The sequence below is a fragment of the Triticum aestivum genome, chromosome 5B, assembly GCF_018294505.1.
Source record: "Triticum aestivum cultivar Chinese Spring chromosome 5B, IWGSC CS RefSeq v2.1, whole genome shotgun sequence".
NCBI classification, from domain to species: domain Eukaryota; kingdom Viridiplantae; phylum Streptophyta; class Magnoliopsida; order Poales; family Poaceae; genus Triticum; species Triticum aestivum.
This window is the reverse complement of record NC_057807.1, coordinates 231,365,931-231,372,837: the sequence shown is the minus strand read 5'-3', so window position 1 is coordinate 231,372,837 and position 6,907 is coordinate 231,365,931.

Below are 6,907 nucleotides of genomic sequence, written 5' to 3'. Positions count from 1 at the left end.
GCGGGGCAGGGGCTCATGCTAGCGGGGGGATCGAGGGGGAGTGAAGTGCAGGACTGGGTGTGGGCGGCGGCCGCGTCTCCAGTTGGGGCATGGCCGGGCGGCGGCAGGTTCTCCGGTCGGGGGTGGGGCGGAGGCCGCGTCTCCGATGGGTGTGAGGTGGTGGCAGCAGTGCCGGTTGGGGTCGGGGCGGAGGGCGTGTCGCCGGTTGGATCGAGGAAGGTGCTGGGTGGGCTTTTTCTCTTTTTGTGGTCCGAGCCGGTTCAGAAGTTCGGCAATATCTGCATCCGGCGAGCGGGCCGTGATCCAAATAACTATTCTGATCCCAGGATCAGAATAGTGTTATTCTCTTTCTCTTTCTCTCTCTATATATATGAGTTTATGTCTTTTATAACATTCATTTATTGCTAATTTTTCAAGTTGATTTCTTCTGCTAAGTGAATGTGATCGGACCCTTCCTCCTCTGTGCTAAACTCAACTAAGTCTGTTCACAAATTCTTCATGTGCGTTCTAATTGAAACTCGTTCAAAATCTTCACTGTGTCGTTGACAGCTGGAGAAATTGCGAGCGGAACATTTAACTTATCTTATCTGAACTTTTGGCTTTGCCGCTCAAACTGTTCCGCATCCCATGACAATATTTATCTACTCACCCACGATCCTACACGATCGCCACCTCTCAGTACGTGGGTGACACATGTCAAGCAAATGAGAAGGGTCAGGGGCACGTTCGTCCAATTTCCTCGGGCGTACAGTTTTTTCACTCCCACTATAAATACCCCTGCCTCATTCTCACTTCGTTTTTACTCCGCTCGCTCTCACTCCCGCTCGAGCTTCTCAAACCCTAGCGCCGTCGCTACTTCATCATTGCTGGTGAGGAAGAGCTTCACTGCCTCGACCTCGTCGCCGTCGTACTCGCGCCGGTTGCGGATTTCTTCACTCCGCCGCCGCCGTAGCCGTCCTCTACCGAGTTAGGGCGTGGAAGATCTGAACTGACGAACTTCACATCTACTCTTCCCAGTTCGCCGTGTTCTTCATCAAGGGTAATTAAAAGTTACTTTTACTGCCTTCTTGATTCATATATTTTCTTGAAAATCTTCAAAGGTGTTTATTCTTTCAATCTTCACACACATGAACACCTCACATGTCATCTGCTCTTAATTCGTTTCTCTAAGCAATGATTTTCTTCAAGATTCCTCAATTGTGTGGATTTTCAATCTATACAACTCTGGAACCTAAGATTAAGAACGCTTAGTGAAATTCTTCAAGACTCATCTGGTCAAATTCCTCAAACCTATTCTTTTTGAAAATCTTCTGAGAACGCGTATGACCTCTCCAAATTTCTCGCAACTATACTCTGTTCACAGGTACTCATGTCCGCTGCTGAATCACCAGGTTCTCATCAACTTAACTCATTTGCAGCGTTTCTCAAAAAAAAGTTGCACACCTCTTCAGAAACTTCAGTTGTTCATATTCCCTAGCTGAAGAAAATGGCTGATGGAAAGAAGCCACAGAAGGGAGGAAAGAGGCCTGAGGTCAATACTACTTTCGAAATCCCTGAGGACATATACAAGGATTACTGCACTCCTGATGAGGCCAAATTTGGCAAGGAGGACAAAAATCAGCGCAAGGTGCGCATACAAAGGATAAAGAGGAGATGGGCACGGGAATGGAGGGAGTACATATATGCTACTCCCAAGTATATGAAGAAATTCGCACTCAACCCTCCATGCCCAAGACCTCCATTGGCACCTGGCCAATTGGTAGATCCCACCAGCCTCAAGCGTGGTGAGGATTATCCTGATGAATGGGCAGAGCGCCAGGCTAAACTGGCCAAATAAGCAAAGGAAGCAGTGAGGAAATTCAATGAAGACTCTGTTGCTGCTGCTACCGCTGCTGAGGCCTCTGCTAGTAAGCCAAAGAAGGCTATGCCTAAGAAGCCTGCACATAAGCCAAGTGCTTCACCCTGAATGCCCTCACGGCCAGATTCTTCAAAGCCCTCACGGCCAATTTCTCAGACTGCTCCTCCTCCTTCAAAGTCGTCAGCTCCTCCGACAAAGTTTTCAGCTGCTCCGACCAAATCCTCTGCACCTGTGCATCTCGCCACGTGCCAAAGGACTACAGGCATCTCAATTGCCTCAGGAGCATCTGCAAGTTCCTCAGCTGGCCCCTCTTTGCTGAAGAAAAAGGCCACTGCTGGACGAGGCCTTCGACCAAGTCCTCACAAGAAGTAGGTCGCCTTCCAAGTGCCCTCTGATGACGATGAGGCTGATGATGAAGAACTTGCCGAAATCATCAGAGACAGGCAGGCCAGGGCCGCCAGAGCCAAAGGCAGCAATGTGCCACTGCTATTGGATCCAAAGTTGATCCTCAACTTCATTGACCTATGGCACAAGGACCATAACACGCCTTTGCCGGAGATGAACCTCACTCCTGGTCAAAGTCATGTTCTGACTGCCTTCATTGAGGAAGAGAAGTGGAAATTTTAAGAAGGCAGAAGACTGAAGAAAGCATAGTACAAGAAGCAGCGCTACCTCAAGGATAATGTCCTCACTCTTACCCCTGATCAACTCGTTGCCTTGCAAGCTGAGATCAACCAACTGAGTGATGAATACAATGGCTACTATGCTGATTGGAAGGGCGCCAAGGTCCGGTTCGTCAATCTGACAAAGAAATTCACTTCAAGTGCTGCTGCTCCTGTGCACATTGAAGTTACTCCGACTGAAGCATCTGCTCAGCCCACTGAAGAACATGCCAGCACCACTGATGACTATCAGACTGCTGAAGAAAATGAAAGTACTAGGGCTGATGACTGCATTCCAGCCGCTGAAGAAATTGCCAGGGCATCCACTAGTGGTGCGCCTGAAGAAAGTGAAGAAGTCATGGCAACTGCATCAGTTGCGGCTGAAGAAACTGCACCAAATTCCTCTGCTCCTCCTGCGCCTACACCAACTCTGATCCTTCCATCTGCATCAGATGCGAAGAAGACCAAGGCTGCAGAGCGTGCAGCTGTGAAGAAAAGGAAGGCATCAACTTCATCAGATTCTTCAGCTTCGAAGAAGATGAAGCCTTTGACAAGCTCATTTCATAACCCAATTGATGTCGTTCCTGTCTCATTCATGCCATCAAAGGACCCCGTTCCTTTTGGTGAAGATTATGTGATTCCAAGCGAATCCGATGAAGAGAATCCTTCTGCTGCTTCGTTAGAGCAGTTGGATGAAGAAATTGAAGTGGATGAAATCCCTTCAACACCAGTTGTCTCCTCGCGTATGCCTCAGTTCACTACTGAAGAGGCCGGCGTTCAAGAAATGGAAGATGAGGATGTGGACATTGGTTGTACCACACCTGTGCTAAATGATGACTTTTGGAAAAGTCTGCACCCCAACTATCCAATGTTCACTCCACTTCAAGCAATTCCTCAGTTCGCAGCTGCTACTGAAGTACAAATGGGATCTGAAGAACTTCATGCAACCCCATCTGTCCATGAAGATATTCCAGCCACTAGTGCTGAAGAAATTGTAAATGAAGAATTGAACACCCAGGTTGCAGCTGAAGAAGAGCCTCAAATTCCTCAGTCTGTGGATCCTAAGATTGTGATTCCTGAGGTGGTGATGCAATTGACTGACACTCCTCAGCCCAAGCCAAAGGATCCCTTCTCCAAGAAGCAGAAATTCAAGGCTGATGACTTCTTCGGCGAGCATGTGTTCTTCACTGATTTCAACCCTTATGACAATGCTCGTCTTAGAAGGAAGCGCTTCTGGACTGCCAGCCAGGCCGATTTCTATTCTTCTCTGCTCTTCAACAAGGACAAACTCTTCGACCACGAGCATATTCCTCACGTGGACATGGAATCAATGCCTTGCTTCTCTCAAGTCCTCAGTATGCTTCATGATGCAGGCTTGCTCAACTTTTGCTCAAACATAGTTGATTGGAATGAAGAGCTTATTCTTCAGTTCTACGCAACGCTGCACATCACAGGTGATGCTGATGATATCAACTCTTGGGTGTTGGACTGGATGACCGAAAACACTCACTATAAGGCACCGGCCTTTGAATTACTTCATGCCCTGCCAATCAGTCCTCCACCTGAAGGTGCTCGTTGTCTGTACGAAGAGCCTGAACTCACTGCTCATTACATGCAAGTGCTCATGAAGCCTCTGAAGCCTGGTCAAGCCCCAAGGACCAAATTCCTCGTGAAGGAATTGTCGTATGTGCCAAGTACCATCTATCGCATTCTGACGAAGACTATAAGTCCTATCAAAGGCCACGAATCATCCGATGAGAAAATTATAGGCATGATGAACAATATGCTATTCAACATCATGCATGGCATGCCTATCAATTATCATGATTTCTTCATGAGGACTCTGGCAAATGTTGCACTTTCACCATTTGAGCTGAAGCCTTATGCTCCTTGGATTATGAGATTCCTCAGAACAAGGTCTTCACTCAACTACAAAGCTGACTTTCAGAATCACCTCAGCTACTTGCCCCCGATTGAAGTCCTCAAGTGGACATATTCCTCAGCTGATGAGAAGGGCAAGGCACCAGCTGTTATCGATGAAGGTATTCGTCCATTGGATGGTCAGTTGCGCAAAGCTGCATCTTATTCCACCAATGATGACTCTGCCACTCATGATTCTGCTGTCAATGCATCCAAGCCAAATCCTCAAGCCACTGCTCCTCGTGTGATGACTGACCGTGAGCTGCTTCTTAGTTTTCACCAGAAGGTGGATCGAAACCACAAATGGGTTAAGCGTCAGTTTGGCTCTATTCTTCACAACATGACTTCTACACATAATGAAGTGAAGAAAAACCATTACTACCTCCATGAGGTTTTTGATCGCACCTGGGCTATTCTGTCACATCTCTATGGTGAAGAAGATCTAAAGCAAATGGGTTTCAAGGAAGATTTTGACTGGTATGCTCCTCCACCGAAGAAATTCAAGAAGTTCAAGGTTCCTTCCTTGGTCGCCAGTTCATATTCCTCATCACGCGACACGGACGAGTTTAAAGACTTGGTCGATACTGCGGCAGGCCCTACAAGTACTCAAGACCCCAACAACGCTGGCGCTCCTCCATCTACATGATATTCTTTAGGGGCGTTAGTCCTCATTTTCAACCCTTTTGGTCATTCGATGACAAAGGGAGAGAAAATTTGAGTTAGTCTTCAAGCGGGTCTATCTTATATGGGCATTTTTTTCTAAGTTACAACTCTCGTTCTTTTGATGACTTTGCTGGATCGAGTTGTAATCTTAAACTCTATGGTGGCCTGATACTTTTGCTGAGTTCTTTTGCATACTTATTCCTCATTAATGTCAATGCACGCATGCTGAATTACATCAGTCACCATATTTCATCATGCATTTCAAATTCTTCATATTATATGTCAAATGCGTGTATGAATTACAAGATATAGGGGGAGATATCCATGATTATACTCTTCAAGTGTGCATTGCTTCAAAAGAAAATTCCTCACTATGCACATCTTTAGGGGGAGTTCTTCTATATCTTGCAATCAAATTCCTCAACATCAGTATTTACACTTCATATATTTATCCCCGTTGAAAACTTAACCTATATTGTCATCAATCACCAAAAAAGGGGAGATTGTAAGTGCATCTAGTGCCCCTTAGTGATTTTGGTGTATTGAAGACTTATAGGTTAAGGGACTGGTGCATTTGTGAGTGTACACAGGTCTATAAGTCTATGAGGAGTTTGATATTTACAGAGAAAGTCGACCCCTAAAAATGAAGTTCTTCAACTGAGGACTTCGGATTTCTGAAGACTTTCTGAAGACTTTGTAAGTGAAGAAATTGATGTGACCTTGAAGACTTGGCAATCATTCGAGGAACATGAAGCGTGAAGACTTTTGGTTTTATAGTTTCATTTTCTCCTTCTTGAGTCATAGGAAACACCGTACTGTTAAAGGGGGTCGAGAAAATACTAAGGAAAAATTTCCATTTGATGCTCAACTCAAAATCCTACACCTACCAATCCCTTTGAGTGAAGCCATTGGAAATCTACAGTTCAGTCAATTCCTTCAGTAACAGAGACGAAGTTCTTCTGGTTGCTGAGAAATTTGTTTTGACTGAGTTAGGAATTCGTCAGTGCAGATTGCCTACACAGTGAGGAACATGATAGCCCTGAGGAATTTGAGAGTCAAAATTCCGACCGTTGCTGTGCTATGCGCCAGCTGTCCCAAAATATCTACCCACCTAACGGTCATATCATTGAAGGGCATTTATGTCTTATCATGTCGGGCTGCTCCCCAGGCTATAAATAGCCGTCCCCTACAACCACTAGCTGGTTGGCTGCTCCGAGAGAAACTGACACTTGTCATTTGAGAACATCCCATCCTCCAAGGACTTTGAGCGAAAATCATCAAGTGAGAGAAACCCAAACCCAACACACCTACAACCCAAAGTGATTGAGCATCACTGAAGAGATTGATCCTGCGTGGATCCGACGCTTGTTACCTTTGAAGACTGTGCTTCTTCCAGACGGTTAGGCGTCATGGTCAAGAGCATCCAAGAGGAATTGTGGATCGCCGAGTGACCTAGTCTGTGAAGGTTTGGAAGTCACCTGAAGACTTACCATGAGTGATTGGGCGAGGTCTGTGTGACCTTAGCTCAAGGAGAATACGGTGAGGACTGTGTGTCCCGGACTGTATGTCCGGGACTGTGTGTCCTTAGGTTTAAATACCTAGCTGCTCCAACCAGACGTACAACTGAGACAGCAGTTGGAACTGGTCTACCAAATCATTGTCTTCACCAAGCTTACTGATTCTATTTCCTCAACTCTTTCATTTCCTCATTTCAGTTGTTGTGTGCTTATTCATATCTGTTTGAAGACTTTGACTGAAGACTTTCTCAATTTCCTCAGTTCAATTTCTTCAGTCTGTCCGTCTT